This window comes from Pezoporus occidentalis, unplaced genomic scaffold (genome assembly GCF_034315485.1).
Source record: "Pezoporus occidentalis ecotype Australia unplaced genomic scaffold, CSIRO_AGI_Poc_V1 ctg27, whole genome shotgun sequence".
Lineage (NCBI taxonomy): Eukaryota > Metazoa > Chordata > Aves > Psittaciformes > Psittacidae > Pezoporus > Pezoporus occidentalis.
The window spans coordinates 2,046,348-2,057,553 of record NW_026914611.1 but is presented as its reverse complement, the minus strand read 5'-3'; the positions used below and the strand labels follow the sequence as shown (position 1 = coordinate 2,057,553).

Genomic DNA, 11,206 nt, shown 5'->3' with positions numbered 1-11,206 from the left:
CATTTAATGTTGGTAGACACCTATAAGGAGATAATTGAATTATCTTGAGGTATCTATAGGAGGATGAATAACAGTCTTTCAACAGCAGCTCTTCTAAGGGACAGTGAAAGGGAGCCTGTTGTGATCAGCTCAAGTAAAAATGTTTGCCGTGTAGATGTCTACATCTGATTGGTAAATTGCATCCTGGTTTACTCTGAAGGGAGATTGTGACTACTATGAAATAAAATGCATAATACAGAAGGAAACATACAAGTCTAAGAATCAAATACATCTGAGAGTAGAAGAATTATGTTTAAGTATCTATAAGCTTGTTAGGTATTTAAGCCCCTAATACAGTTGATGAACATCTAATGAATCAAGTACAGTTCAGACAGTCAAAGGAATTATTTAGTTCACTTTGAAATATACACCTAAATCATTCCTCCCTTCCCTAAGTGTTTGCACTTAGAGCTGTTTAAGTGTCATTCTAGACATCTGCTTACCTGATGAATATAACACAGGTTTTAACAGAAGACTATCGTGCTTCTGGAGCTAGATTTGAAAGCCATAACATACACCCCTCTGGAATAAATTCTAACACTAAATGCTTACATTCATACAATGGCATTCCACCTACAGCTAACTGTACTGGCAGTCACAGAATTCTGCTGAGACAGACTGTTACTCCAAGATAGTTGTAATTTACCACTTAATTCTTTGTAAATTTTCAAAATATATAGCTTCTAATTTTATTTCACATTTAACATCTAAGGCTTTTAAACACATGACAACATCAGAAGATAAAACTGATAAAGGCTCCAGAGTTTCATTGATACTTTGATTGCAAATTAAAGCGATAAAACTTCCTCATTATTAATAATAAGGATAGTAATAGTAGTAGCAGTAGTAGTAGCAATGGTACCATAACTCAATTCTTCAGCTGGATTAAATAAAAAGGCTCAAAAATATCCTTCTGATGTCTTTAAAGGCCGTAGTCCTTTGCACCTGTCTTTTTTTGCAGTGGATGAATTGAACAAACTGCTGCGCCTTGACTAGCTTTATTGCTCATCTGTTGACGCGGGAGTCACGGACAACGCAGAGATGATCAATGTGATCAAGTGATTGCCAAATGTATTACAAAGCCTCAACTCCTTATATACTATTTCATACATGCACTTACAGTGATTTGGCATATTACGATTGGATACATGTCTTGAAGACCCTTAGTGACTAACAGATAATTGGTTAAACACAGGTGTGAGAACTTGACCTTGAAAGCTTGCCAACAGTCCACAGTTCTCATTAATTCAGTGAATTCCAGCTTCTTCTTATCTTGCTTGCTTAAGCTTCCTCGGGCCTCTCATGGCTTTGCTGTATCTTTCAGGATTATTCAGAGTTTATGTACTACTTATGCATTCTCCTGTGAGAACACTGTCTCCACACTCATCCACTGCCTATTTTATCTGGAAATTACTTTAAGCTGTGCATGCACTTAATGAAGAATCAATATGTCTATCCTTCAGTAATTTTATCCTTTTAGTCAAGATCTATAAAGCTTACCTGTAAGGATGCCTATATGACACCCATCCTCCCTGCTTTCCAGACACTCACTTTTCAAAGTTAATAGCTTGTATTAACAGACACTAAATTATAAGCAACTAAGTGCAACATTTACACCTTTCACACAAACATAAAAGTTTTTAAATTATCTTGTATTGCATTGTAACAACACTGCAAAAAACAATTAATATGAATACTTTTATTTAAAAGTTGTTTAAATCTTTCGTCCATTTTCTTTTATTGTAAACAAGCTAAAATATACAAAATGGTTTACTACCTTTGATCTACAGACTTACTGAGGACCTAGCAGGTTACACCAGGTAAATTTAATGCAAACTGTATAGACAAATGACAGTTCTAGCAGAATCAACTGTTTTTTTATGGGCACAGTATGTACAGATTTTTGTTCTTTTTATATAGATTTATACGGTTTTCTTTGTGTTGTATTTTTTTTTGTTTAATTGTTTTTAGCACTCATGATAAAATTCTAGGTCCTTTTGCTGGTTTATAAATAAATGCTCAAGGTAGTCTGAAACTTTAAATGTTATAAACACTTCTCAACTGCAATTTCTGTTGATTTCAGTGTTTTTTTACCAATAGCTGTCAAAATGCTCTCCAAGAAGCAAAGTAGATTAAGAACATTACTTATTTTCATTTGGCAATTACCTTAGCTGACATACCTTGTCTTCTCAGGTACAGCCAGGAGTCAAATTAAACACAGATCAAAATACACTTTCTTATTAGGCTTATCATTGTCCATGCTAAGCTTAAAGCTTCTTAAATCAGTCTTAGGGATTTTGGCATAGAATGGGTATCTCAAGAAAAATACTCTACTTCAAACATTGGAAGACAAGAAATGTTGTGATGTTACCTGAAAGTAGATAGAGCTCCATCTTACAATGGCTGCTTGCAAATTATGTCACCCTCATATTAATTCTTACCATCTTTATTTCCCTGACTATGGGAAAGACATTATGCAGACTCAATAACGTGGTTAAAACCCAGAAGAGAGACAGCTTTACCATATCCATCACCATGCACTATCTGATTACATTAGTCAACCTACCTGCACCTACCTGCTATGGGATCTTAGGAGTTCTGCCAATGAGCAGTACAATAAAATAAGTGCATGTTTGTGACTTCAGGAGCTGTAGCTGGTATTATGAGTAAAGCAGTCTTCCCTGATAGCACAAATCTCTGTCACATCTTAATGGTATACAGCTTTTAGAAAATAATTTTTCAGATTGTACACAACCCTGGGCCATACCTGCTATGTTGTTTGTACAGTTATCAATCATATGTCACTAAATTATGCATTTTTATTTTCAGAGCAAACTGGTCATGCTGTCAAACGCATGCACTGATAGTAAGTACTGCTACAAAATGTGTAAGGAAAGTACCATTTTTGGAAGAAATGATGTTAGAATGTTAATTTGTCACCAGTTGTCATAACAAAGTCAGGAAAGAACACTAGTAAACAGTACTTTATGTAATCTACATGGACAGAAGCAGACATGTGCATGCTCATCCTATTTAAAAATCTGGTTATATGGATTGCAGGGGGGGTTGGGACTAGATGATCTTAAGGTACATTCCAACCCTAACTATCCCATGATCCTATGATATTAGAGATCTTTCCCTGTGCAGGCGTGTTCCCATTTTAAGTGCTACAGCCAGTAGTTTAAACATCTCTGTGTAACTGTTTATGTCCTTTTAAACAGAAAAACCTTTCATACTGGTGAAGTCTGCTCTGGTGGCTGTTATTGCAGTCCTTTACAGAGCAAGCGGATGCTGCACTTCCTAGTCCTGACAACTGATTTACAAGGTTAGTTTTACCTTCCACCCTCAAATGTACCAGAGGTGGTGAAAGGGACTGTCCCACACCTTCCATTGAGCATGTTCAGCAGTGGCAATGGCCAGTCTATAGGTTTGGGTCTAGACAGTATGTAGAACAGTACAAATCTGTTTGCTGAGATCAAGTAGCACAGTATGAAGCTTATGAAACATTTGTTTAGGATGTAGAGTGATTTTGTAATCAATTACACCAGCTGTTTGAACCTCCTGATTATTCTCAGCTCCATCTTGAAGCTGTCGTGCATAATTCTTTGTATTCCTTCACCATTAACTAAAACAACGAACACGGCAAAATTTTTAGGCTGTGTCAGTACTCTCCTACAAAGTAGAAGTGAGCTGTGTTTTATTCAGACTTTCTAATTTACTATCAATACTGTAAAAGTCAACAGGGATGGGGTATGCAGACTCTTATGTCTATCCCCTGTTCCAAGATCATAGACAAAAATGATGCTATTCAATCAATCTAAATAACAGCAACAACCTCTGTTTTGCTGGAAGTAAAAGAGCTCACAGCAGAAGGGGATCTGACAAATACAGAATCATTTAGCAGAGCAAAAGAGTTACAAGACAAACTGGGATGGTCTGTGCATGTGTGAGATCACACTGAGTAACATACACTTGTTTAAGGATCTACATTTTAATACATGCATCATCCCTCTATCCAAAGGGAAAATAGTATGAGGGATTTTTAAGCCAAAGAACAGTTCTAGGTATCTTAAGACTTTTTTCCTCCTTTCACATGATGAAGATTATTACCATGTTAAGGATGTCAAAAGTGTTATTAAAGCAAGAAACTTTTGGAAGTTTTTTTTATATGAGGTATCAGAATTGTCATAGCTTTATCAATGAAACAGTATCCTTTTGGACACCTCTGGACATTTTCAGTTATTTTTGAGAATCTTAATATCCTGATGGTCTAACCTGAGTTAGTCAAAGCAAAGGTATACTTGCCCCATGAGCCTTTCCCCTGCCCCCATGCTTCCTATGATAATAAACAGCAAGCTGTCGTTTCCCTTGTCGAGCTCTTACGCTTGAAACCTCCCATACCCTCTGCACACACAGTGATGAAGAGCAAGCCGCCTGTGAGTACCCGCTGTCCCTGGAAACTCAAGAAGGCTCTGGGACAGGGTTACAGGGCTGAAATTTATAAAGATCACCATGTATACATGGAGCCAGAAGAAGGCGGTGAGGCACTGTAAAAGGTTACCTAAAGACTTGATAATCGTAGAATCATAGAATGGTTACAGTTGGTAAGGACCTTAAGATCATCTAGTTCCAACCCCCCTGCCATGGGCAGAAAATATCCATCCCTAGCAGTGTTAAGGACATGTTGGACAGAGCTTTGGGCAACATGGTCAAATGATAACAGGCTGCTCTTGCAATGTACAATGTGTATGGTCTCTTTGTTTCACTTACTATGCTTCTTTCCAAGCATCATGTTCAGAGCATTCAGAGCATTGTTTAGGTTTTCATTTCAAAATGTTAAAAAAAAAAGAAGTTACATATCAACAAATAAAAAGATAAGTTATTTAGCTTAATGATATTGAGGACTATGATTGAAATATGTAATATGTTTTTCTGCATCCTTCTAGTATAAGAGTGGGCAAATATGTGCATAATTGCATTTATACAACATATACATTCATACAAATATTCACATCATGAATGCAGAAACAGCTTATGAATGTTGAATTCTTTGAAAGTTAAAGAATTATTTTGTCACATGTCAATCAATCTTTTCATGTGTTTATACTGCAAAATTAATAGGAAAAGCACTGGCAAACATTCAAGAATTAATAGTTTAACATTTGTGTATGATTCCTTTCATTAATTTACAGAAAATACTTAAGGTTAAACTCTCATGTGAATAATAAACAACTCTAAAATACCTCGATAAATAAGTAAAAAGCTCAAGTATCACAGTATTGGAAATATTTTCAGACACTTTGACTTATTTTTGTAAAACAAATACTAAGTTTAAAAAGGACTTAAAATTGGTTGGTGGTTGCAATATCAGAAAGCTTAGTATTTTATGTCTACAACAATGTGGTTTTCAATGACAATACAAGTTCATAATCTGTATTCACGAAGCACTGAAAGACGCTTTCTCCCCTCTTCCTTCTTTGGCATAGTAATCAGTTTCCATAAAATAGGAATGTGGCTAGAAACTCAAATTTGCGGTCTCACACAGGTTCACATCTCCTTCAAAGGAAAACTCTGAATACACATGACATAAATATATGGCTAGAAATAGATTATACTAGCTATGGTATATAAAAGAGCTAAAGTATTGTAAAAAAAAAAATATTATCAAATCATATGACCTGAAATCCAAGCTCTTAAGTGGTTACACTAGGCCATAAATTTTGGAGTTTATTTATCGGTGAAGCACAATTATTTTCATTTTTCCTAATCAACAAACCTGATGATGTAGTAGGAACTGCCAGACTCTGGAGAGGTCTTGGAGAAAAGGCAATGACTCATGCCACACTATCATACTGCAGTGACTAGACTGTGCTTGACTTGGCTGTCCTTGCCCACCAGTTGTAGAAGCTTGGTGGGGTAAGTGGCCCTGGCCCTCAACTGAAGGGAATGATGTATATTAACCATAGTCCCAGTGGCTTAGACATACAGTACTGACTAGCCATCTTGCTTGTGAATATGCTGGAAGCATCTTCAATGTGCAGTTGCATATAAGAGAAAGCATGCAAAAGTATCGAAAAACAGGGATATAGTGCCTTAGGGAGTAATGTGTGAAGTTTTATGTCATTTTCATAAGAAAAAACACAGTAAATTGGCGAAATGCTGTGAATTCATTTTTAGAACACCTGTTTGTCTTACAACTTTACAATGGTGAGCAAAAGGATTTAAGAAATAAATGGTTCAGGAATAATCTATTAAAGTTCATTGCATGCTTGTAAGTGCTCCACTTCCAGAAATGTTACTCACTAACAGCCTCGGGTGCCTGATATGGAAGTGATTCAGACAGCAATCTCATTAGTTCTCCTGAGAATAATACTAATTTTACCATTTACTCTTGCTGACAGAAAACTACAAAACAAAGTTATCCATGGAGAAACATCACTTTAATTGAATAGTAATAGTTACAAAATGAATTAATTTTTATTTTTTCAGATACTTTTCATAATAATCTGAAAGGTAAATTAAGCCAGGAAACAATGCCTGTGAGACAGACAATTATCTGAAACAGTGCCACATAGTTAAGTTCTGTTTTGTTGTCCTTGCCTGTGGCAAACTGCAGAATTTAGTTTAGTGGCAAAAATAACAAACTGTTTTGGGAATGAAACTGGCATACTGCAGGGCTATGACATCAACATCAATTTACCTTAGATGGGATATTGAACAGTTGCATAATCACAAAAGAAATAATTAAAAGTGCGCCACACATTCTATTTGGTGGGTTTGATTTTGAGTTTGTGGATCTACTCAAGTATTCATCCATGAACACACATCAAACTTAACATGTATGTGTGCATGAGCAGGTCTTCTGCAGTGCATTTTATCAATACAGATAGCTCCATTAGTGGAAAACATCTGTGCTGCTAGAGAAGAATAGGAAAAAAACAAGCAAGTATGCATGTCCAGTATTATGTTCATTTGCTTTCAAGTTTCGAGGTATCTTCTTGCCCCAGAGACAAGCCCAGTATTCAAGAGTCCCTGAACTCACCAGAACAGCCCAAGAGTAACCAATTCACTTATGCAGCTAGTGAAAAAAATCTTGAATGATCTAGTAAAGCATACTGCAATTTTTGACCTTTGTCTTTAGGAAGCATGAAAGAAGGCTTAAAAAAGTAAATTCATTTTGCTCTTTCTCTATCGATACTAAATACCCAACTACCACATAAAAATCTTTATAGTTCAAATTTCTTGCACATTAGGTGTATTTAAATCTTTCTGGTTTTGTTTAGTGTGTCATCCTAAAGAGGCAGTAAATAGATTAAATATATTGCCTATTTAGAGATCAGTATAGTACTATTTGGACAAACTTGAACTTGCCCTGTGGTTATTTTGCTTAACATATTAGGAAAATAATGCCGTGGGGAAAACCCACTCTTTTCATTTAAATGTTTGCTCATGCTTCCGTGACACAATAAACCTATTTAAGTGTAAATAATGAAATGCTAGAAGGCATGGCTGTTGGCATTAAACCCACACTAATTAAAGACAATGACGTTTTAAATGCTGTCTTCCATTTAAGGTAAGAATTTCCCTAAGCCTTCACTTTGTGTAGTTACTTATACCATTACACGGTTGTACATATTTACTTACGCAAACACAAACCCACATATATCCAAGTATTTCGTATATGTTTTTTTTTTTGTTTGGGGAGGGGGGTTTTGTGTGGGTTTGGAGTCTTTTTCATAATCCTTACTCATACCCTGTATCAAAACTTCCTCAAGATTTAATTGGTGTCAACATTAAACTGCATCAAAATCAGTAAAATCCATTTCCACTAAATGCATATTTTTTCATAGTGAACATGAAACAGGAAATCAGAACATTTATATTTCTTATGTCAAATACTCATAAGGCCTTTAAATAATGAGGAGATAGTCAGGGTTAAGTTTCCAAGCACTCAGGAAGGACATTTTCTGTCATGTCTCTTATAAATAAATAAATTCTCCTGTTGCCACATAAGGAACTCTTACAAGCATCAGTGACTTGAACATTAATTACATTAACTCTTGTAGGCATTCAAACTGAAATCTTTATTCCCTCATCTGGGACTGTCAGGAAGAATATTAGAGTCAGTTTGTTAGATGTTTTGTTTAGGCTTGTCTGTGTCATCTTCTCTCTATTCAGCCATTTCTGTTCCTACCCAGTAATCTTTCTGAACTGGAGACAGGCCAGCAAACACGTTATTAATCACCATCTTTTAATGTTCCAGTGGAACTGCAGTTCAAGGACAGACTACGATTTTGTATTTAATGAGTTAAGTGATAAGAGATTTTTACCTCACTGTCAACATGCAGGATCAAGCCTAAAAATAAGGAGGGATAGTTTGTAAGTAAAGCATACATTATAGTGTAGGAGAGATCGTAGATAAGGAGATAAGTGGGAGATGTCTTATTTCTAAAGCAGACAACCAAGCACCAGATTCTTGTTTTGAGATCAAGTGCCACCAACTGGCTCATACACACACTCCTTAGGACTAAATTTTCATCAAGTTTCTCTAAGAAAGGGGTTTTTGGACAAATTTAAAATATAGCCACTTAAGCAGCATGGACAATTGTCCTGGGTTCAGCAGTGGCATTTTTCTCCTTCTTGGTAGCTGGTGCAGTGCTGTGTTTTGACTTCCAGCCTGGGAACAGTGCTGGTGATACCGATGTTTTCGGGTGTTGCTACGTGATGTTTACCCTGACCAAGGACTTTGTGGGGCTCGATTGCTCTTAGTCCGGCACCACTCACTGGGAGTGAGTGAACAAGCTGTCTGGCTAGGGTTTAAACCACAACAACAGTAACATCTGCACTCTTCAGCCTCACTCTTATTTAACACAAAAGACTTTCCCAAAAGATACGAAAGGAAAATAAAACACACTACAGCAGACATACAAGGGAAAAATGAAAATATAAACAGTAAAATAGAAAGCCACATCAACAACAAGAAAGTTCAAAGGAAGCAGATGAAGACTTTCTATAACAAGTTCTAAGTACACTGGGAAGTTCAGTGCCATATGGTGAAACGTGCATGGTTGTCTCTGTTCTGACATCTGAATGTGAAGTGGTAAAGGATGAAGCAGAGCTTCAGAAAGCTCAGATTATGGTACTGATGTCTCTTCACAGTATTTGACTACTGGCTGACACAGCTTTACTCTGTTATCTGCCGCCTCTTATGCCACAGGATAAGCAACAGTGAGATACTCCATTTTCTTCAGCATGTCTGGCTCCTCTAACACGTTTACTTCTGCAGATGCACTTATCCCATGTAGCTCTATTTGTATCTATAATGGATAACTGAACAGTTGAAAAGCAAGACACCTGAACATAAGCCTTTCTACAAAGTAAGACCACTGATATGCAACAGAAAGCCATGTGAAGCTGTGGCATGTTAACAAGGATGAGGCATCATATCCAGACACAAAAGAGTAAAGTATACTGATTAAAAAAAAAAAACAAAACAACAACAACAAAAAGAACAAACCCACAAAAAACACAACCAAAAAAGCCAACACCAAAATAAACAAATGAGCAAATAAAGCCCCTCATGTTTCCCTTCTGACTTTCACTTGAACAGTTTGGAAATATAAAAATTACTCCTAACAGGTTATTTCTGCATATATCAAAGACTCCTGGTGCCTATTTATTATACGCTTTCAATGCTTTAGTGCTTTAAGGATATTAAGGACACTAAACTTCATTATTAGCCAAGATTATAGCAGAGGATCACCCAAATTTTGAGCAAATTTCACTTTGAGACTTCGATGCTAGAAGAGAACAAGAGTTGCAGTAGAAGCAGCTACAGTCTAGCTGACTTCTGTCACTATTTTAGATACACAGCCTGCTTCTCCTGAAGGCAAAGCTACTGTTTTTAATTCCTTTGTTGCTGTACATAGATGCTCAAAAGCAGCAGATGGGTCAAAGTAATTCCATCTGTTTTACTGTCATAAACTTAAAGCTTTTAGTATAAGGCTCATGACACTAACTCAAGTAGTAAGGAAAAACAGAGAAAAAAATGTGTATTATTTAAAAAATTTTATTTTACTTTTGCACTTTACCTAAAGACTTTGTGTTTGATAAAGTCACAACTTGAGTTACCTAATTAACACATTCTTAATGCATTTAGATACACATATTTGTGTAGCATTAAGTCTGTCATGGTTTAAACCCTAGCCAGATAGCTTGTTCACTCACTCCCAGTGAGTGGTGCCAGGCTGGGACCACTCGAGGCCCCCTCCCCAGCCCCCCCCCCCCGGGGCTCTCCCCTTCCCCGCTCCCAGAGGAACGGGGAGGAGGATCGAAAGGGTGCAACTGCCACAGGTTGAGACAAGAACAGTCCAGCAACCAATGTACAATACAAATCACCACCGCTACTACCAACTACAACAATGATAAGAGAAAATAACAAGGGAAGAGAATACGATACCACCGGCCAAGAAACAAGTCCTACCCAGAAGCCTGTGTCCTTCCAGGTAACTCCCAGTTCCCCCCCACCCCGGGCATGACGTGCTGTGGTATGGAATACCTCTTTGGCTAGCCTGGGTCAGGCGTTCCATCTCTGCTTCCTCATGGCTTCCTCTCCTCCCTGGCAGAGCATGAGCCTCACAAAGTCCTTGGTCAGGGTAAACATCACTTAGCAACAACCGAAAACATCGGTATCACCTGCACTGTTCCCAGGCTAAAAGTCAAAACAACACTGCACCAGCTACCACGAAGGAGAAACGTGACTGCTACTGCTACTGCTGAACCCAGGACAATATAGTATTATAGTACTTGTTTTGTATATTATATCCACCCCTTATTCTTCACCATTTGCATCATGCCCAGGTCCTTATTTTCCAATACGTCCAAATTAATCATCACCACCTTTCCTGCTTTTTTAGTACACACACACATTATCATTCCTTTTAGTCTAGGGGTCATCCCTCCAAAATATCTGTTGAATGCATTCACAGAACAAGTGATACAAAATGCAACTGCTCATCATCCACCAACCAATGCCCAGCCAGCTTCCAAGCACGGGCCCCTAGCCAGCTTCCCCCATAGTTTATATACCAAACACCATATGGTATTAAATACCCTTTTGTCCATTTTGGGTCAGCTGTCCCAGCTCTGTCAGCTCCAAACTTCTTGT

The 11,206-nt window shown here is 37.3% G+C and overlaps 1 protein-coding gene across 1 annotated transcript in view; it reads left to right on the top strand.

Moving 5' to 3' along the window:
- LOC134166689 (T-cell activation Rho GTPase-activating protein-like) overlaps window positions 1-11,206 on the top strand; it is a 1,836,444-nt gene that overhangs the window by 1,693,384 nt on the left and 131,854 nt on the right. The window lies entirely within an intron of this gene.